The following is a 23,257-nucleotide window of genomic DNA, read 5'->3' as shown; positions in this document are numbered from 1 at the left end:
TGCTGCGCTGCCTATCTACTCCATGGTAAGGAAGCCAGTTTGGTAAAAATCTCTGTTTTCACTGCCCCAGCTGTCATCTCCTCTAGGCAGTCATGCTGCTGCACCAAAGGAAGCAAACCTATGAGCTGCTGCATCCATGTTGTCATTCTTTATTGCCCATCTTCTGTAACAACTCTAAAGCTGTTTCAATTGGATAGGTAGTGCTAAAAAGTAGAGGTCAAAAGTTTTTGGTTTTTTTTTACTTATTGAACAGCTTTTTAATTTATTTGAAAGCTTCCCATATATAAATTTCATGAAATTACAATCAAATATCAGTAACACACATCTTAAAAAATTATTATAGCTGGTAGAAACAGCAATTTTAAACTCTGTATTTTGTGCTCATTTTTCTACACTATAAAAATAAATAAATACACTGTCTACAATACTGATGGCCAAATTTCAGTGGGGATATATCCTGTTTACTGATGGGTTCATCTTCTGCTGTTGTTGTAATCTACCATGGGAAGCCTGGTATTATAAAGTTGATGGAATATATTGAAATTAAATGAAAGTAGAATTAAACTCTCCTTTCATTTGGGTCACACATGGAATAGCCAGCTCTGCAATTTGTGTGTGTGTGTGTGTGGGGGGGGGGGCGCAGAGGTGGATGGGGGTGCAGAGGTGGATGGGGGGCGCAGAGGTGGATGGGGGGCGCAGAGGTGGATGGGGAAGAGAGCCTGTTGTTAAAAATTTGGTCTCCGGTGATTAAATATTCATCCAGCTAAGTAATTAATGTACAGGTACTTTACAAACATTGGCATTAATACTAAAACATCTGATATGCATGCATACTTCATACGAATATACATATATGTATATATATATAGTCAGAGTACATTGACCTTTCTGTTAACTGTTATTGTCATTGGTACTAAATTTACAATATGTTATAAAATCAATAAAAATCTGATTGAACTAAAAAAAAAAAAAAAAAAAAAAAATTTACCAGCGCACCACTGAATATGGGAAAGATGGGTGCCCTCTTGAAGAGCATCAACAGGGTGCACTTTTCATAAAGAGTGTGCAGTATGTGAAAGAGGGTGTGCTCTTCTTAAAGAGGCTATTAGAGCCAAAAGAATGTCCTTCAAAAAATTGAAAAAAGACCCAAATGAAGAAAATAAGAAGCAGCATAAGCACTGGCAAGTTACATGCAAAGCACTGATAAAGGCTAAAAGAGAATATGAAGAGAAACTTGCCACGGAAGCAAAAATTCACAGTAACAACTTTTTCAGGTATATCAGAAGAAGAATGCTTGCGAGGGAATCTGTGGGACTGTTAGATCATGAAGGAGTAAAAGGGGCACTCAGGGAAGACAAGGCCATAGCAGAGAAACTAATCAAATTCTTTCTTTTTTTTGGTCTTTACGGAAGAAAATGTAAGAGATCTGCCTGTACCAGATATGGTTTTTAAGGGCAATGATGCGGAGGAACTGAAAGAAATCTCAGTGAACCTGGAAGATGTACTGAGCCACATAGGCGCTGACTCTGTGGGTGCTGTGGGTGCTCAAGCACCTCTAATATTTTAACCCGCTGGAAGTTCTCAGCCAGCCCGACCTGCCCGCCCTCTTCTCCCTCAACAGTCCTCTGTCCTTACCTTCCTGCCACCCAGAATTTAAAATTCATCTTACCTCGGGTCCCGGCAGCAGTGAAAGGCGAGCAGGCTGGGTTTTTCAGCCTTCCCTTCTCTCTCAGCTCTGGTCCCGCCCTTGCGGAAAAAGGACATGAGGGCGGAACCAGAGTTGAGAGAGAAGGGAAGGCTGAAGCGCTGAGCCTGCTTGCCTTTCACTGCTGCCGGTAGCCGAGGTAAGATGAGTTTTAAATTCTGGACGGCAGGAAGGCGAGGATGGAGGACTGTTGTGGGAGAAGAGGTCGAGCTGGGGTTGGGCCTGGAACTCGAAGGAGAGGGAGGGGGCCTGGAACTCGGAGGAAGGGAGGAGGGGAGAGGAGGGGGAGAGAAGGGGGAGGGGGAGAGGGGAGGAGATGGGGGAGAGGGGGAGGGGTGAAATGCACCAGCTGTAAAAAAAAAAAATTCAGCACCCCCAATCATTTTGAAAAGTTGGCTCCTATGCTGAGCCAAATTGACAGATTAAAGAGTAGTAAATAACTTGAACTGGATGGAATGCATCCAAGGGTACTGAAAGAACTCACACATGAAATTGCTGATCTGCTTTTAGTAATCTGTAATCTCTCGTTAAAGTCATCCGTAGTTCCTGAAGATTGGAGAGTGACTAATGTAACACCAATTTTTAAAAAGAGTACTAGGGGTGATCCGGGAAATTACAGACTGGTAAGCCTACTACTACTACTTAACATTTCTAGAGCGCTACTAGGGTTACGCAATCTAAAGGGCGAAATGTCAAGTAGGGGCAGACCAGGTTTCCTGAATAGAGGTATGATGGTTAGGTGCCGAAGGCGACATTGAAGAGGTGGGCTTTGAGCAAGGCTTTGAAGATGGGCAGGGAGGGGGCCTGGCGTATGGGCTCAGGGAGATTATTCCAGGCATGGGGTGAGGCGAGGCAGAAAGGGCGGAGCCTGGAGTTGGCGGTGGTGGAGAAGGGTACTGACAGGAGGGATTTGTCTTGAGAACAGAGGTTACGGGTAGGAATGTAAGGGGAGATGAGGGTAGAGAGGTAGGGAGGGGCTGCAGATCGAGTGCATTTGTAGGTTAAAAGGAGAAGCTTAAACTCTATGCGGTACCTGATAGGGAGCCAGTGAAGTGACTTGAGGAGAGGGGTGATATGAGTGTACCGGTTCAGGCGGAAGATAAGACGTGCAGCAGAGTTTTGAATGGACTGAAGGGGGGATAGGTGGCAAAATATGAGGCCAGTGAGGAGTAGGTTGCAGTAGTCAAGGCGAGAGGTAATGAGAGAATGGATGAGAGTTCGGGTGGTGTGCTCAGAGAGGAAAGGGCGAATTTTGCTAATGTTATAGAGGAAGAAGCGACAGGTCTTGGCTATCTGCTGGATATGCGCAGAGAAGGAGAGGGAGGAGTCAAAGATGACCCCGAGGTTGCGGGCAGATGAGACGGGGACGATGAGGGTGTTATCAACAGAGATAGAGAGTGGAGGGAGAGGAGAAGTGGGTTTGGGAGGGAAGACAATAAGCTCAGTCTTGGCCATGTTCAGTTTCAAGTGGCGGTTGGACATCCAGGTCGCAATGTCGGCTAAGCAGGCCGATACTTTAGCCTGGGTTTCTGCAGTGATGTCTGGTGTGGAGAGATAAAGCTGGGTGTCATCGGCATAAAGATGATATTGGAACCCATGGGAGGAGATTAGGGAACCCAGGGAGGAGGTGTAGATTGAGAAAAGAAGGGGTCCAAGGACAGATCCCTGAGGAACTCCAACAGACAGCGGGATGGGGGTGGAGGAAGAACCCTGAGAATGTACTCTGAATGTACGGTGGGAGAGATAAGAGGAGAACTAGGAGAGGACAGAGCCCTGGAACCCAAGTGAGGACAGTGTGGCGAGAAGTAAGTTATGATTGACAGTGTCAAAAGCGGCGGATAGGTCGAGGAGCATAAGGATGGAGTAGTGACCTTTGGATTTGGCAAGGAACAGGTCGTTGCAGACTTTAGATAGTGCCGTTTCCGTCAAGTGTAGGGGGCGAAAGCCAGATTGAAGTGGATCGAGGATGGCATGAGAGGATAGAAAATCGAGGCAGCGGCTGTGAACGGCGTGTTCAAGTATCTTAGAGAGGAAGGGTAGGAGGGAAATGGGGCGGTAGTTGGAGGGACAGGTAGGGTCAAGTGATGGTTTTTTGAGGAGTGGTGTGACTACAGTATGCTTGAAGGTGTCAAGGACAGTTGCAGTGGAGAGAGAGAGGTTGAGGATATGACAGATGGGGGGGGGGGGGTGACAGTAGGAGTGATGGTGTTAAGTAAGTTGGTGGGGATGAGGTCTGAGGAACAGGTGGTGCATTTCAAAGAGCAGAGAAGATAGACGGTTTCCTCTTCGGTGATATCGGGAAAAGAGGAGAAGGAGGCCTGGGTTGGTTGGTTGAGGGAGTGTGTTATAGGGTGAGGAGGAGGAGAAGATGGTTTGGAGGTGAATTCGAGGTTGATCTTCTGTACCTTGTCGTGAAAGTAGTCTGCCAGTGCTTGAGGAGAGTGTGAGGGGAGGTGGGAGCAGTGGGCACTTTGAGGAGGGAGTTAAGGGTGGCGAAGAGACGACGGGGGTTAGAACTGAGGGAGTTGGTCAATTGGGTGTAATAGTCCTGTTTGGCGAGGAATAGGGAGGACTGGAAGGAGGATAACATAAATTTATAATGAATGAAATCAGTGTGGGTGCGAGATTTCCTCCAGAGGCGTTCAGCCGATCAGGCTCAGGAGCGAAGGTATCAGGTGCAAGGGGTCAGCCAGGGCTGGGGATTAGTACGCCTCATGGGACGGGAGATGGATGGTGCAAGGGCGTAGAGAGCAGAGGAGAGGGTGGCATTGTATGTGGAGACAGCCTTGTCGACAGTCTCTGAGGACATGATAGAAGGGAGGAGATCAGAGATAGTAGAGGATAAGGTGGGAGGGTCGACCGCCTGGAGATTCCTAGAAGTAGTGGTTAGTATTGGGCGGGACTGAGGGGGAGGGTGATGAAGTGTGAAGGTGATCAGGTGATGGTCAGAGAGAGGAAGAGCTGAGGCGCATAAATTGGAGGGCGAGCAGGTAGAAGAGAGGACGAGGTCAAGACAGTGGCCAGATCGGTGAGTGGGGGTGGTGGAGCTCAGTAGGAGGTTGAAGGAGGAGGTTAGAGTGAGGAATTGAGAAGCGTATGAGTCGGAAGGGTTATCAGTGTGTATGTTAAAATCACCAAGAATGAGAGATGGGGATGAGGGCTCAAGAAAAACGGAGAGCCAGGCATCAAAGTCGGTAAGGAAGGAAGGGAGGGACTTATTAAGGGGGCGGTAAATGACTGCAACTCTGAGTGGCAGCGGGTAGAATAGACGGATGGAGTGGACTTCAAAGGATGAGAAACAGTGAGACTGTGGTAGAAGGAGAGGTTGAAAACTGCAGAAGGGCGAAAGTAGTAGCCCGACACCGACACCGCGGCCAGCTGGGCGGGGAGAATGGGAGAAAAGATAACCACCGTGGCATAGGGCCGCGACTGAGGCAGAGTCGTCAGGGGTGAGCCAGGTTTCAGTTAGGGCGAGCAGGTGAAGGGAATGGGAGATGAAGAGATCATGGGTGAAGGAAAGTTTGTTGCAGACCGAGCATGCATTCCACAGGGCACATGAGAAGGGAAGGGAGGAGGGGGGGGAGGAGGGGAATAGAGATGAGATTGGAGATATCGCGGAAACGTTTGCATGGATGAAGCGAGGACGAGGACAGGTGTGGGGGACCTGGGTTGGGATTGATGTCTCCCACGGATAGCAGGAGAAGGAGCAAGATAGTGCGGAGGAGGGTGGGGGAGGTAGGGCAACGAAGGCGGCGAAGACGGGGTGCGCTTAGGAGGAATGGGGAGGGGTTCATGGCAGGAAGGAGGTGTTGAAGGTTGAGAGCTAGGAAGGAGGAGGAGGACAGTAGGGATGGTGAGGTGGGGGACGGGGGTGGGTAGGGTATTGGAGTAGTGAGCAGGACGGGAGAGGACATGGATGGGCAGTGGGTTTGTGCGGTATGCGGCGGTGGGAGGGGGAAAAGGTTGGGGAGGGATAGTGCAAGGAAGAAAATGTGTATGGGGGCCATATGTAGTGACTGGGTGTTTACGGGTGCAGATGTAATGACAGAAGTAGGTAGTATGCAGGCTGGGAGGCAGGCTGTTGTTGATGGGCCGACGAGCGGTTGAGAGGCAGACAAGCAGGCAGGTTAGTTGATTGGTTAGCAGGCAGGCATGAGGAGGTGATAGGCCAGCAGGCAGGCAGGAGCAGGTGACTGGCTAGCAGGCAGGTTGATTGGCAAGCAGGCAGGCAGGCAGGCGGGAGCAGGTGAGTGTGGTGGAGAGTACATCGGCAGGACTGGAACAAGCTGGAATGGTTTGGAGCAGAATAGCGCAGAGCAGCAAGATTGGAACAGGCTGGAACAAGCAGGATCAGGCGGACTAGAACACGCTGGAGCAGATGGACTGGAACAAGCAGGCTGGAGCAGATGGACTGGAGCAAGCAGATGGACTGGAGCAAGCAGGGAGAAGCTGGATCAGGCGGACTGGAGCACGCTGGAGCAGATGTACTGGAACAAGCAGGCTGGAGCAGATGGACTGGAACAAGCAGGGAGAAGCTGGATCAGGCGGACTGGAACACTGGAGCAGATGGACTGGAGTACGCTGGAGCAGTAGGACTGGAGCAGGCTGGAGAAGATGGACTGGAACAAGCAGGGGGGAGCTGGATCGGCGGACTGGAGCAAGCTGAGATCAGGCGGACTGGAATGAGCTCGGATCAGGCGGACTGGAACACGCTGGAGCAGTTGGACTGGAACAAGCAGGCTGGAGCAGATGGACTGGAACAAGCGGGGGGAAGCTGGATCTGCGGACTGGAACAAGCTGGGATCAGGCGGACTGGAACACGCTGAAGCAGATGGACTGGAACAAGCAGGGGGGAAGCTGGATCGGTGGACTGGAACAAGCTGGGATCAGGCAGACTGGAACAAGCTGGGATCGGGCAGACTGGAACAAGCTGGGATCAGGCAGACTGGAACGGGCTCGGATCTGGTGGACTGAAACACGCTAGAGCAGATGGACCGGAACAAGCAGGGGGAAGCTGGATCGGTGGACTGGAACAAGCTGGAGCCGTTGGACTGGAGCAAGCAAGCAGGGAGAGGCTGGGTCAGGTGGACTGGGGCAAGCTGGAGCAGCTGGGCTGCCCCCAGAGCAACAGAGCAGCCAAGGCGTTCGTAGAAGTCTGCCCCGCTACAGATCCGCTGTGCCTACCTTGATTGCCTTAGTCCCGAGGACTCGGTCACTGCAAGGCCACGCCACGCAGCAGGATGGGCAGCGTGAGCATCGGACTGCCAGGCCAGGGAGTGTCGTGGCGGTGTGGAGGGTCTCCTGGGCCTTAGTCCCGAGGACTCGGTCACTGCAAGGCTGCGCCATGTGGCAGGACGGGCAGCGTGGGCGTCGGGCTGCCGGGCCAGGGAGTGTTGTGGTGGTGTGGAGGGTCTCCTGGGCCTTAGTCCCGAGGACTCGGTCACTGCAAGGCTGCGCCACGTGGCAGGACGGGCAGCGTGGGCGTCGGGCTGCTGGGCCAGGGAGTGTCGTGGTGGTGTGGAGGGTCTCCTGGACTGCTGGGCCGGGTCCGCGCAGGTCTACGCTCACCTATCCAACAGGTTAGGCTGTCCACCGCCCATGCCCCGCGTCGCTCGGTCCGGGTTTGCGCCACGAAGTCGGGCTCGTGCCACAGGCCGCGGGTGAACTCCCTCTTACACCACCTGGGTCACCCGGAGCTCTCATCCGATTCGGTCCCGGGCAGTTCCTGCTGGAGAGCGCGATGGCTATGGGTGAGCTCTCGTACTCCGTAGACTCGGCGCCTGGGCGGCTGACCGCATGAGACCATCTCGCAGCCTGGGCCCTCGCACCGCTCTGGGAGCGATGGAGTCAACTCCCAGACCCGTCCACAACGTGGCTCACGGAGTTGGTAAACTCGGCCCCTAGGCAGCAGTGGTCAAGCCGACCTGAGTTTCTGGTTCTCCTGGGGGGGATCGCACTGCAGTGGGAGCGCTGGGGAATCGATCCTCGGATCGGTCCACAGCGGAGCTCCTTACAGTGCTTCCTCCTAGTCGGCCATCTTGTTAAGTAGTAGTATTAGTAGTAGTAGCATGAATAAACATGTGGATAAAGGTGAGCCAGTTGATGTAGTGTTTCTAGGTTTTCAGAAAGCTTTTGACAAAGTTCCTCATGAGAGACTCCTGAGAAAATTCAAGAGTCATGGGAAAGGAAGCAATGTTCTGGTGTGGATTAGGAATCGATTATTGAACAGAAAGCAAAGGTTAGGGATAATGTCACGGATTCAAGGATAGTGACCCCTTGGACCACAGCTGGAGCTGAGGCACACAACTTACCTGGGCTGGCACAAGGCAGGAGTCAGAACAAGACAGGACTAGGCAAGGCTAGACTGTACTAGACAAGACAGGACTAGAATAAACCAGGAGACTAGACAAGGCAGGACAGAGGTAACAAGTAGACAAGAAAAGGATCAGATCCAGATGAGACAAGGAAAGCAAGGCAAAGGACCAGAACTGGAACCCAGGCAGGATAAGGCAAGACTTGGAACTGGATTAAAATTGGGACTGAGACCCAGGCAATACAAGGCAAGGCAGAAGAAGGCAAGACATGGAACTAGATTAAAACTGGGTCCAGGAAAGGGCAAAACAAGGACAAGGCAAGGACTGGATCTGAACAGGACAAGACGAGATGAGATGAGGCAAGGCTAGGCACAACTGCACAAGACAGACAGACAAGACAGAAGCTAGGCAACAGGAACAAACAGAAGCAATACTATAGACAAGGCAGTAGCCAGACTTGGCTTGGTAGGATCAGGAATCCAGGAACAGACTTGGCAGGCACAGGAATCAGGAACAGACTTGGCTTGGCAGGATCAGGAATCCAGGAACAAACTTGGCTTGGCAACAGGAATAGGATTCAGGAACAGACTAGGCTTAGCAGGGACAGGAACAGAGCCTGGAATTAGCAGAAAGCAGGAACAGAGCTTTGGCAATAGCAGAAAGCAGGGTTTAACTGTATCAAGAGTCAACATCAGGGCTAGACCAAAAGCAAGAGCCAGGGGTAGAGTCAAACTGTAACAGACACCAACAGCAGGGTTTGGCTATAGAAAGAGCCAGGCTTTCAGGAACAAGGTTCAAAAGCAAGACACACAGAAACAAAGCTTTCAAGTACAAGACTCATAGAAACACAAGCAAGCAGGAACAAAACTACACAGGAGTAAAGCTTCAGGAACAAGGTGTCAGCTTTGTGAGTCCCTGTGCCAAGCAGTGATTCCAGGTACGAGGACTTCGGCCCCAGATTGTGCTTGGCAGCCAAGCAACCCCGAAGTTCACCTGTGGTGGCCGCCATTCCCTGGGCGGCCGACAGGACTTACACCAAGAGGCCAGGAAAGGGGCGCCCAGAGAGACCAGGCCAGAGGAGAGCAGAAGGAAGAAGTTCAGGAGCGGGTCACAACAGAGTGACAGGCAGTAGGCTAAGGAGTGTCTTGGGTCCAGGCAGGTATACAGGCGGGTAACTGACTCGGGAGTCACCAGGTCCAGGCAATATATTCAGGCAGGCAGTAAACAGGAGAATAACCAGGTCCAGGCAGGATATTCAGGCAGGCAGCAGACAAGAGAGTAACCAGGTCCAGGCAGGATATCCAGGCAGGCAGCAGACAAGAGAGTAACCAGGTCCAGGCAGGATATTCAGGCAGGCAGCAGGCTCTACACAGCAATTCTGCCGTGTCATAGATTCTGTGACTGATTGCAGGGGCCTGGCTATTGTGGGGTGAGTCCCTCAGTCAGTGACCACCCCACTCCTGAAGGGTGGCCTGGCATTTGAGTACCGGCATCTTTTTTGCTAGAAAAAATGCACTGGACATGACACAAGGTTTACAAAAGCAAGGCTTTCAGGAACATGGTTCAGAAAACAAGACATTCAGAAACAAGGCTTTCATGAACAAAACTCAGAAACACAAGAACAAGCATTCAGGGACAACACTCACAGGAACAAAGCCAGGCTGGAATCAAAGCATGCAGGAACAAAGCCCAGCAGAAACTGGATCTAAACAGAAAACACAAAGACAAGGTTAAAAGACCTGATGTAAAGGCAAAGGTATGAGAGTTCCAAGGTGCTTTATAAAGGACTTTGCTGACGATGTCACAATTTGGAATGAGTCTTGGATAGCAGGAACATTAGAGAAAGGCTTGGATAGCAGGAACACCAGAGCGAGGCTCGGATAGCAGGAACACCAGACCGCAGGTGCATCAATGCAGGGATGAAGTAGCCCAGCCACAGAGCCAGATCACTGGAAGAAGGTGAGTATGGACGCAGGGGCACGGCCACAGCCGTGACAGATAAATGGCCATTTCTCTCTATGGAGGAGGGTGAATAGTGGAATACCACAGGGATCTGTACTCGGACCAGTGCTATTTAACATATGTATAAATGATCTGGAAATCTGAACGATGAGTAAGATGATTAAATTTGCAGATGACACAAAACTATTTAAGGTTGTTAAAACACATGCAGACTGTGAAAATTGCAGGAAGACATTAAGAAATTAGAAGACTGGGCATCCGAATGGCAGATGAAGTTTAATGTGGACAAATGCAAAGTGATACACATTGGGAAGAATAAGCCGAATCATAGTTACCTGATGCTAGGATCCACCTTGGGTGTCAGCACACAAGAAAAAGATCTAGTTGTCTTTGTGAACAATATGCTGAAATATTTTGCCCAGTGTGTGGCTTTGGCAACAAAAAAACAAACAGATACTTGTGACCTGGCTTGGCACTGTTGGAAACAGGATACAGGGCTGGATGGACCATTGGTGTGACCCAGTATGGCTATACTTATGTTCTTAAACATACTGCCCTATCACTGGTTCCTGCCTTCCTTTTCTCCCCTCCCCTCCCCCTGCTGCTTGCACTTTGAACTTGTCTCCTCAGGGATGCAGGCCTTCCCATTCTAAGAGGGATTGCAATGCAAGGAAGGAGGCAGCTAAGTGTTTAGAATACTTACGCCTATGTTTACTAAGGTGTGATATGGGTGCGTTAGCGTTTTTAACACACGTAAATGGTTTACACATGTTAAACGCTAATGTGCCCATAGAAATGTATAGGCATGTTAGTGTTTAACGCTCCTTAAATTTCAGAGTGTGTTAGAAACGCTAACACACCTTAGTAAACACACCCCTTATTGTAAAGAGAATGTGCTTCTCTTAAAGAGTGCGCAATATGAGAAAGAGTCCATGGTCTACTTAAAAAGAGTGCACTTTTTTTCCCCAATAGTGTGCATGCTCAATGGTTCATGCACTATCAGGAAATAAATGCACACCATTGAGTGCACCCTCTTTCTAATAGGGGGCAATTCCATAAAGGTCGCCCAAATTTGGACACTAAAACTTCAGGGCTCTGAACACAAATTCTATAATAGCCTCTGGGTGCCTATAGTCTGTTATAGAATAAAACATGAGTCATCATTTATACACCAACGTGTAATTGCTATCACATACACCATGCAGAAGGCACACATAAATGCTAGCGTATAAGTACTGGATCTGCCTATGTCCTGCCCAAGCTCTGCGCACATGTTTGCCTCCCCTGTAGTTGTGCCCTATCCCCTGGATTCTATATAACACGCCTAGAGATCCACGCCAAAATCAGGTGTATTATATAACAATGCGCATAACATAATTGGCTTATCAAGGCTTATCACTACCCAAGTTGCAAAGGACTTAAATACAAATCAACTTATGCATCCAGCTTTTCCTACATAAGCACACAATTGTGGAACACACTACCAAAAACCTTGAAAACGACGTACGACCACCTAAACTTCTGGAAATCACTAAAAACCAACCTGTTCAAAAAGGCATACCCCACCGATCCAGCGTAAATGCCTGATCCCCTGCAACACAACTAAACTAAAGTACGTAATGGACAAAACTCAACTCTTCCAATGTACGTTTCCCAAATGTGGCCAAGCCACATGAACTTTATCTTACCCCAACATCACTTTGTATTTGTTCTCACCGGAGTCTGCAAACGCCTCTCCGATACTATGTAAGCCACATTGAGCCTACAAATAGGTGGGAAAATGTGGGATACAAATGAATCAAATAAATAAATAAATTAAATAAATAATGAGCGTTGTTAACAGCACTTAACAAGCTATAATGTGCACTAATTGGTAATAATTAGAATTTACACGCACAACTCGCTAAGCATTTTCTGTAATAAACTGCACCTAAATTCTAATGCATGTAGTTCAAAAGGGGTGTGGCTGTAGGCAGGGAAATGGGAATTTCATGGGTGTTCCAAAATTTACGCTCTTAGCTAAAGAACGTGGCTCGGTGCAAGCAAATATATACTCAGGGATTCACACTACATTTCCGTTGGTGTAAATGGAGGTGTGTAGTTTTAGGCGCTGGGATATCAACTAAGCATATTCTGTATACCGCACCTAAATCTAGGTACCACTTATAGAATACGCTTAGGCGGCAATGTTTACTGCGCAGATTTTTTTTAGGTATCTTATATAGAATCTGGCCCTAAATGGGTAAGCTTGTAAAATTCCATTTAGTGCCCAACCGGCACTTAGGCACATTCAGCCGCACAAATGATGCTTACACTCAGGTGCTAAGATTAAACAAATAGAGGGATAATGCATATTCCTATGTATAAAGTGCACACTCTCGATGACATTCATACATTCTAGAACTGGAAAAAAATTGGAAAAATTTGGCATGAAAAGGTTTGGCTGCCTATCCATAATTTGTATATTTGGGGCCCGATATTCAGCCTGTGGCAGTAAGCAGCAGGCTGAACTAATGCCAGATATTGAATGCCAGGGTGTGCGCGGCTCCTGGCATTAATCTTGGGCAAGTCACTTAACCCTCCATTGCCTCAGCTACAAACTTAGATTGTGAGCCCTCCTGGGACAGAGAAATATCCAGTTTACTTGAATGTAACTCACCTTGAGTTACTACTGAAAAAGGTGTGAGCAAAATGGAAATAAAATAAATAAATAAAATAAAATTAAAAAAATATGATTGCCAACACCAGCCGATATTCAAGCCGGTGCCCACTTAACTCACCATATAAACATAGGGCAGCCGTTTTGGTGTCCTAACTATATGCAGTTACTTAGGGGTCCTTTTACTAAGGTGCACTGAAAAATAGTCTGCGCTAGTGTAAGTGCGTGTTTTGGATGCGCGCAGATCCATTTTTCAGCGCACCTGTAGAAAACGCCTTTTTAAAATTTTTTGAAAAATGAAAATTGGCGCACGTCTATTTTGGGTGTGAGACCTTACCACCAGCCATTGACGTAGCGGTAAGGTCTCACGCGTTAAGCGGGCGGTAATGATCTACATGCATTGAATGCCTTTTACCGCCCGGTTAGCGCTACAAATTGGAAAATAATAATTCTTTTCCGTTGCACATAGTGGACACATGTAAAAAATGAAATTACAAACAAAAAAAGCAACACTGGGCCTTCAATACTGAGACAACAGGAGTCTTTTATTGACAGATGACCCGACACGGGTCGTGTTTCGGCGTTAAACAACACCTGCCTCAGGGGTCTAACAACAAAACATATAACAACAAATAAATTAACATAATCAATAATCATAAAAAAATAATAATAATAAAAGAGCACAATGTTGGTAAAATGCAAAACATGTATAAAATATAATGTAATGAAAGAATAGCATCACTATGAATTATATGTATACATAGGTATTGCTTTAACTTAGTCTTAAAAATAATAAAATATATTTTTATATAAAAAATCATATAACAAAATTATTCCCAAAATACTAAAATTTATGTATATAATATTGCTAAACGAGAAACAAGAACGAATACATATATATCCCAGAAAGTCATGCATAAACATTCATTTGTGAATACATAAAGATAAATTAAAATGCTTTTAAAATATTTAAAAAATCATGTAACATATAAAAAAATATATTCAAAGAACTCAATAGAAATCAAAATACATATAAATGCAATGTCCATGTTCATATGTCTATCATAATTTGAAGCTTAATCAAGAATTGTTTATATCAAAAACACATATAAATGAAAAACACAGATGAATTAATAGAGCTATAATGGGATTAATACTTAGTGTGTTCATATAGATTTCCGAGACAGCAAATATTAATGACAAATTGTTTTGTGTGTTATTGTTAAAAAGTATATATAAAACCATATGTTTTAAAATAGTTAATAGTAAAAGCTGATAATTAAAAAGGTGTATATAAATGATTTGCTGTATGGTGTTTCATACATGTCATAATTATTTAGGGTATTCTGTTTGAAAAGTGTATTGAGGAGAGTGTCTGATAAATAACTAATCTATTGGTGAGAGTCACTGCAGTTCTTACCAGGGTTTGATTGTGAAATGTGCAAGATGTATAGGTCCAATGCCTATGGAGAAAAAGACCAGAGGATGAAATAAAAATCCAAAAGGGTAAACAGTACTATCATTGGTAATAAATGTGCCACACATGATTAATTCATTTTATTTGAACTATAAATCTGGAGAATCGTTTTATGTCTAAAACTGCAAAACTGCATTGGTAAGTACTCAATCCGATATCTAGGAGAAGTCATAGGGTCTTTTGTTATTGCTTAGTTTTTAATTATATTGTATTGAGTCGCTAGTGGTAGTGGACTAGAGCTCTGCAAACGTTTGGCATAGGTATGCTATGTTAGCTCAATTTCTATAACAGAGAGGTCTACAAGCGTTTTATATCGATGTGCTGATACAGCTTGAATTCTGTAGCAGAAGTTTAGTCTCGTGCTTACCTCAATAAGTGAAGAAAATCTTCAAAACCAAGCGATTCTGTCGAAACAGACAGCCGCGATGTAGGAAATAAGCTCCTGTAATAACCTTGTCTTTAGTAAAAACAATTGGTAAAATCGGTGAGGGAGCCTGCTATCAATCTTTTATAACAGAGATAATGGCGCCAAAACAAGAAAGAGGGAAGTAACATCAGGTCTGACGTTCTAACGTGGTGATGTACTGACGCAGCGTGATTGAATGGTATAATGCTTTGCTTTCCTAATTGGTGCACACGGCATAAATATAAATCCAAAAGGCATAAATTTTAGATGAATCTAAATGTTTGTTCTGTACATTAATTTGAATGACACATATCCTGCTTGAATGAGTGCTCTCCTTAGAAAAACATTTTTTTTCTTTATGAATACTCCTTAATTGGGAAATGTGTAAGAACAACACGTACAAAAGAGAAATGTAAATAAAGAAGGAAACAAATAATTCCAAATTTGTATTAAGAATGTTTGTTTTGTCAGTGGATCTAAATAACACATATTATATTTAAATAAGTGCTCCCTGGTAAGAAAAATAATGATTGAAAAGATGAATACTCCTTAATGGTGGGTATTTTTGAAAAAATATAAAACATGAAAAACTAAGAAAAAACAGCTAGATCCAATTCTGCATTAAGTCCTGCTGGATGAATAGTATTGAGTTCAAAAATTGCTCTCTGTTCATGGTGTAGTACGATCAAATCTAAGTTTCCACCTCGCCAATATTTGGAAAAAACTTTAAATGCACAAAAGCGAAGATCTCCACAGTTATGGGACTGTTCTATACAATATTTAACTAGGGGAGCTGAAACATCCCCTCATCTGATGCTGCTCCTGTGTTCAATCATTCTGGTTTTTATCTTACAAATGGTTTTGCCTATGCAGATCAATTGACAAGGGCATGTGATTAGATATACCACTCTTTCTGTGTTGCACTTTGAAGAGTGATTTAATAAGTAGGATCTCATAGTGCGTGGATGTATAAAGGTTATAATAGACATAGATGACGCACAGACCGAGCAGGACCCACAGGGTTTGTGTCCAGTGGTAGGCTGAAGAGGTGGTCGTATAGGTGGTAATGCAGAAGGCGCAATGATTTCCTTAATATTTTTGTTTCTTGTGTGAAGGCCCAGTGTTGCTTTTTTTGTTTGTATACTTTCTATGTATGCTGTATACCCTCTCTGGTTAGTGTTTAAAAATGAAATTACCTCATGGACCATGCGGTAGCCGGGCAGTAGTCCCAAACTGACCCATGTTAGGCATGCGTAGGTGCCAGTGAAAGGGTCCCTTAGCCAGTTAGGGGATTGAGAAACTAACCGGCTACATTTCTGCTCCGCCCTAACTCCCCGTCACTGGACCACTCACAAACTAACTGGTTTTGGCATAAGTGGTTAGAGGGGATATTCAGCGCACTATACAGGTAACTGAATATCCCTGGATACCACTGAACAAATGATTTAAATCTCCAGGATCTTCTTCTGGCTGTTTAAATTGCTTTGAATATCGACCCCTTTATTCTATTCATCGCTCTACATATAATTTGCTACCTATATGTGTCAGCTACTCTGTTAGTCATGCTCCAAAAGTCATTTTTTAATAAAAATGAGTAGGCTTCATCAGTGGGCTGAGAACCAGGAAAGCCTGGTTCAAATCCCACCGCTGCTCCTTATGACCTTGGGCCAGTCACTTATAGGGATAGAAAGCCAAAAAAGTTTTCGTTTTGTGTTATTGGGGGGAATTTTTGTTTTTGAGACGTTCCCCCTGGTGTCACAGGAGATTACAAACAACAAAAATTATCTGACCCCCCCCCCTTCCAACTGCCACCCTGCCCCCCCTCAGCAAACCCAGTTCACCTTTCCATTTCCAGCACTAGCAGAAGTGTTTAAAAAATATTTTTGCAGCGGCTTACCCGGCGGTAATCGGGCAGCATTGCGCGCTGCCCAGTTACCACCGGGTTAGAGCGAGAGCCCTTACTGCCACCTTAATGGGTAGCGGTAAATGCTCCCCCTGAAATGGCTGCGCAGAAAGTGTGAACATACTGCACAGCCATTTCAGTTTTGGGCCTTTTTACCCGCTGTGGTAAAAGGGGCCCTGGTGCATGGCAAAAATGGCAGCCATCGCTGCTAGCACAGGGCCCCTTTTACCGCAGCTTAGTAAAAAGGCCCCGTAGATAGGTAAGAGAGTAAGAGGAGTTAAAAAAAGGGAACTCATTTAAAGAAAGTTGCACATATATGATCTGTTTGTTAGCTTATGTATAAAGCTGATATGGTTTTGTTAATATTTCTGTATATAAGTGAGAAATGGAATGATATGTTTTTCATTTTGTATTATTATGTATGTGTGTGTGGTGAAATGGAATCATTTGTCTAGTAATTTTCTATTGGATATTTTTTGTGTATGTTTTTTGTAACCCGCCCAGAACTTTGGATGGTGCAGGACATAAATTTAATAAATAAAATAAAATAAATAAAACTTTCAAAAATATTCCTATGCATATATAAATTAACCTGCTAGTTTGTGTGTGGTAAAGAGCAGAATAAATGTAAGTATAGAAATTTCCTGAGGTAATTTTCCGATCAGAAGTAGGTACATACATTCCGATAGAAAATTCACTGAAGTGTGCACAGAGAAAAGTCTGTGCATATGTTTTTATTCATGTGTGAAGATTGTCCCCATAAGGATTGATTTCAGAGGGTGTGCATTCAGTATTCCATAAACATTGTGCTCCATTAACTTTAAATGAAGAAAAAAATATGATAAACACAATTATCTAGTGAGACAGAAAGATCAATTCTCTGCACAGTTTCCATGTTAACCAGCACAAAATGGAGTTCAGATCATTGTATGTAGCCTCTGAGTACTTAAAGAATGCATCTTTTTGCATAGCACATATAATCATACCTGCTGGGAGAAGCGTGCATGCTGACTCAGTACACATTCATCTGCTGACGACAGTGTTCATGCTGAGTAATAGCACACATTCTTTCATCCAGTGTGGAAAGAAACATTCCTTATAGTGAGGGAACATAAAGGAAATTAATTTATGCTTTTACTTGCCTTTTTCATATTTCGTTTTCTTGTTTTTTAACGATTTGTTAGACAAATATCAAATGTGATGTTAACAAATAATTTGAATAGCTATGGGGCCCTTTGGCATGCAGCAACAGGTTTGCCGCATGCCAATCTGGAACTACCGCTGGGCTACCGCAGAAGCCCAGTGGTAGTTCCCACCCACAGTGCCACCATTTCCGGTGCTACAAAAATATTTTCTATTTTTGTAGTGCCAGTGCCTACCCAGTGGTAATCTGTTACTTCCAGGTTAGCGCTGGAGCCCTTACCGACACCTCAGTGGGTGGCAGTAAGTGCTCCTCCCCCCCAAACTGCATGGCCATTTCTTTTCCCCATGAAAAGACAGCCTTTTACCTGCTGCGGTAAAGGGGGACCTCAGCACATGTCAAAAACATGCACTGATGCTAGCACAGACCCCCTTTTTCCATGGCTTAGTAAAAGGACCCCTATGCTTGTCAAATCACTGTAGTCCTTTACACAATGCTTCCTCGCTATATCTGCCATTGTTTCAAAGGGGGATCAATGCCGACATGTGTTTCGCCAAACGTTATTTTCAAGGCATTCCCCATTCAAAGTACTCCACGTTGATATCTGGCAAAACACGTGTCAACATTGATTCCCCTTTGAATTTTTCCCGAAAGATAAGCGGGAGTCCTCCAACTGCATTGCTGATAGTGGGGGGGGGGGGGGGGGCAGTGCTTCAATATTGCGCTTTCAATCCAGAGACAGGCAGGGTTCCCTGGAGCCCTACAGAGTTTACCTGTGCTGTGATAGTGAAACAGCACCTCCCACTGGCAGGACAGTTGTTGGAGGACTCCTGCTCAGCATAGAGGGAATAGTGGTGTCACCATGCACACCCCTTTCCATTTACCCACCAAGCCATCTGCATGCACCATTACAGAACAACAGAATTAGGGGTCCTTTTACTAAGCCGCATAAGCCTCTACACGCGCCCAACGTGCTTCAAAATGGAGTTACCGCCTGACTACCATGTGGCTCTTGCAGTAATTTCATTTTTGGCGCATGTCCGCTATGTGCATCTGAAAAATATATTTGGACCCAAATTCTTTACCGCTAGGTCTATGGCTGGCGGTAAGATCTCAGACTCAAAATGGACACGCGGCAATTTTTATTTTGCTGCACATCCATTTTTGGCAAAAAAATAAAGGTCATTTTTACAGGTGCGCTGAAAAATGATTCTGCGTGCACCAAAACCTGCGCCTACAGTACCGCAGGCCATTTTTCAGCACGACTTTGTAAAAGGACCCCTAAGGCTCCTTACAAGCACTTTCATGGGTCAATGTACAGTTATGCACCTCGGTGCTAGTATTAGGGTTACCACCGCTCTGTAAAAGGGCTCCTGAGTAACTATAACTTGCCCTGAATCCAGGGGTGTGCTGGTAAATTTTTAACAACAGGCTCTTTCTCTGGATGTAGCCAGCTCTGCAGTTAGAAGGGCCAGGGGTGGCCGGGGGGGGGGGGGGGGGGGAGCAACACTTGCCTCTCTCTCTCTTCCCTCCCTTCGTGCGGGCACACTAGGCATACCTTTGCTGGCGGGCAATAAATGGACTGCCACCACTCCCAACGTCTTGCTCTGAGCAGTATGCTGGAACTTCTCACACATGCTCAAGAAGTCCGAGCCTGCTGCTCAGAGCTGGAAACAAGGAGCTGGGAGCAGCAGCAGTCTATTTACTTGGCTGGCAGGGCTCAGCATCCCCACCAGCAAAGTAAAAGAGAATTCAGCAGGGGGCCCAAGCCCACATTTTGGGAGCCAGTTGTTAAAGTAGCCATGGAGGGCCCTACTTTAACAACCGGAATCCAAAATTCTTAAAAACTTAACAACCGGCTCTTGCGAGCCTGTGAGAGCCTGCTCCAGCACACCACTCCCTGAATCTTACTTAAGAGAGTTGACGAAAAATAAATCCCTATTAGCATAACATAATATAACAGAGAACCTGTACAAATTTACACCTCATTCAGGGGATCTTTTACTAAGCTGTGGTAGTGTTTTAGTGCACGTTAATGATTAGCAAGCATAGGAATATATGGGTGTCTCTAGCGTTTAGCATGCACTTATTTTCAGCATGTGCCAAAAATGCTACCACGACCACGCATAGTAAAAGGCCCTATCAGAGCAGATATAGATTTGTGTAAGAGAATTTGTGTGCTCCTGGGGATCAGTGTAGGAGCTAAAACAAACAGGTGCCTATGTTCCATTTCTAAATTAGGCCTGAAATAAATATTTTTATACATTTCACATAGACATCCTGCTATAAAATTAAGCCCTGTGTGTATTCTAGCTACAGTGCTATTAAAACAATCATTATTCTATTCTATTCTGGTTATTTGTATTCTGCCTAATCCTCATGGATTCAAAGCAGTATCCCAAAAGTGAGGCAAATGGATACACTCCAGATGATATTCCGAGTGATTTCTATCTGCTTGTCATAAGTTTTATTCACAAATCTTTTTAACTTTTTCATATTTATAATTGCTTAAAATAATAAATTCACTTATCTTTCAGGAAGAATTCAAAGTGGAATCAATGCCGACATGTGTTTTGCCAGATATCAACTTGGAGTACTTTGAATGGGGAATACCTTGAAAAAAACTTTTGGCGAAACACATGTCGGCATTGATTCCCCTTTGAATTTTTCCTGAAAGATGTGAATTTATTATTTTAAGCAATTAAAAATATGAAGAAGTTAAAAAGATTTGCAAATAAAACATATGATAAAATGTTTGAAAAACGGGACTGGTGAAGATCTTGATGCAGTTTGATTCCCTTAAGAATATATGGGGAAATGCATCGCAATGCTGATGGTCCATATTTACTCTGCTAAATGTATATATTGATTGGTAGTTGGCAAGAACCTATTGAATACTGATGAATTGTTTGATTCCTGCAAATCTGTTCACGGTGTTTTGAAATTGTGCCTCCTACTACAACTATTTCATTTTTTAAAGATATATATTAGACCATACCTGAAGTTCAAATTTGGCAGGATTATGCAGTTGGTGTTCTGTCCCCTGACAGCCTGGCACTAGTTGTAGTGTGACCCTAAAATGTGTTAATGCCTTCACTGCTATTCTTACTCCTAAAGATCTTGACTGCTGCAGTCTTCACTACTAAGATATGTGTGTGAGCAATGCATTGTGTGTAATGTAGTTCACAGACAACGCAACCCCACTTGCCTGTCTGTATAAGATCTGTTACTACTGGTTGTGATGCTGCTTAGATCACTCCTCTGTCTCAGCCAAGCTTGGCTTCTTTGTTTATGTGCCAGCACTTCCTGGCCATTCTTACTACCTCTGTCCTGAGAGGTCAGCCAGGTATGACCTTTTCCTCCAATCAGGGGCTGTCCCCTAGAGCCACCCTTGCCACTCGAGGACAGGCTTTGTCCCTATTGGCCTTTTTACTCCTTCTTCTCTGAGTCTGTATGAGCTTCTGGCTCGGCCCCCCCCCCCCGTCCATGAGGTCAGTATCCATTTTGCTCCAGGACAAAGCAATGATCCTGTTGTAGCTCTGGAAAAGCACTAGTCTTTTCACCCCGAAAATACTTTCCTAGAAGAGGGTACTGCACTCCCAAACACCTAACTCCGAGCTGCCTCTATCTGTGGAACTACTTTTCTTATGTCTGCAATGAGCTGATCCCACTTAAGCTTCTACCTTCTCTCCACTGATACAGCTCATGAAACTACAGGGATCCTTTGTGCTTATGAACATCTAACTGTGAGTAATCATCTATGTTATTCAATAAAGGAACTTCAGAAAAGAACAAGAGATTTAGGTGTGTTGATGTGCTAGGGGTTTATACTTCAAGATATTGAGACTTATAGCTAGATAACTCTTAAGAAACAGCTATACAAGTCTCGAGAGACTTGACAGTTGGTATCCCTCTATCTTGTAGTATACTTAAGGCACATATTCCACTTTTGGTACCCTTTTGGCCAGCGGGTCACACTTATTGAGTCATCAACTTAATGCCTGGAAAATTTATAAAGGGCCAACTTGAGCAGGTAAAATGCTGTTAAACATGCTAAAATCACTAATAAAATCACAGTACCCTCTTAGTAAAGCTATTTGAAAAAGGCTATTTGAAAGCTTCTCACCCTCCATGTGGGTAAAAGAATACACTGATGGTACTTTGAGTTAATATGACTGTCAGTTCTTCCTGTTTTGTTTTAACTGCAGTGGTTCTTTGCTGCCTAGCTAGGCAACCGCCTAGCCTGCATAATGAATAATTCAACCCTGATCACAGACACAGATATTAGATAATTTATATGCTTGTATAGATGGATGTAGTAAAGTGTACCCAGTGTGAGATATTTTACCACAGGGGTGGATTGACCATTCAGGCAACCTGGCAGTACCCAAGGGACCCAATGACCTGTACTGCCTGGGGGCCCCAACCACTGTAAGTGTGCCCCTGTTTTACCATTGCACAAGTTTACTGGTAATTTATTTGCTGGAACACCATTAAGATGTCTGACTTCTGTTTGTTCAGGAGAAGAACATACTCTATGGCTGGATCCAGGAAGTGAAACCTCCTGCTCAGTGGAGAATCTGTTGATGGGGGTGCAATTACGAAGGCTTAGACCAAAGAGGTCCAGTGCTGGTAATGCTTAAATATAAAGAAAAGCCATAATCTACAGAGGGTGAAATGTGGAGACATCTTTTTCTTTTTGTTACATTTGTACCCCGCACTTTCCCACTCATGGCAGGCTCAATGCGGCTTACATGGGGCAATGGAGGGTTAAGTGACTTGCCCAGAGTCACAAGGAGCTGCCTATGCCTGAAGTGGGAATCAAACTCAGTTCCTCAGGACCAAAGTCCACCACCCTAACCACTAGGCCACTCCTCTTCTTCAGTGGATTACAAAAGAAACAAGACCATTTGGTACCCAGCACACAAGCAAGCACCCTCTTCCTCCCCTCTTCTGGCCAAGTAATTGAAAGACAATGAGTCATGCAATTCACTGTTTTCGATAGGGTGTGTTCAGAGAGGCTATTTGGAGACTATTTGGATGCAGCAGGTTTCCAATTGGTTGAGAACTAATTACCATTTGAAGGGAAGGAGGAGATTGACATGGGGAAGAGGCGATAGGATTCCTGTTAAGCCCTAAAGGGAGGAAAAGACATACTATGAGAGTGCTCCAGGGTTCTGATCATGGGGTGGTAGCAAACGCCGGCGCTAGTATGGCGCTAACAGCCTCTAGTGCCGGCGTTTGCTTTTGATCATCTGCCTGTCTGTGAGAACAGGATCCTGACCCTTTGAAGTGAGATAAGGGTTCTTTTACTGAGGATGTGTTAATTAACAAAAGAACTGAAATGTATCTTTTAAGGAAATGTAATTTTTTAAATGTATCTTTTGGCAATTATGCCAAACGAATGACATATCCTTGAAAAACCAAAGAAATGATTTATCCCCGAAAAAAAAAAAAACAGTTCTTTTTGCTTTGGGCTGAGAAACTCTATATAAGTGCCTGGTCTGAATGGCAAGGGTGGGCACTGACAGTCATGACTCTCTGGGGAGCCAGAGGCTTAGTAAGTGCCTCATTTGCTGTTTTTCCCTTTTGCTTACCTATCTAATTCCCCCCTGCTTATTCTTGCTAAAAAAAAAAAAACTAGTTTAAGCTTTGCTGTTAATTTTGTAAGAATAAACAGTTGCTAATGT

This window comes from Microcaecilia unicolor, chromosome 2, assembly GCF_901765095.1.
Source record: "Microcaecilia unicolor chromosome 2, aMicUni1.1, whole genome shotgun sequence".
NCBI classification, from domain to species: domain Eukaryota; kingdom Metazoa; phylum Chordata; class Amphibia; order Gymnophiona; family Siphonopidae; genus Microcaecilia; species Microcaecilia unicolor.
The sequence above is the reverse complement of the archived record's forward strand: the minus strand, read 5'-3'. Positions refer to the sequence as shown.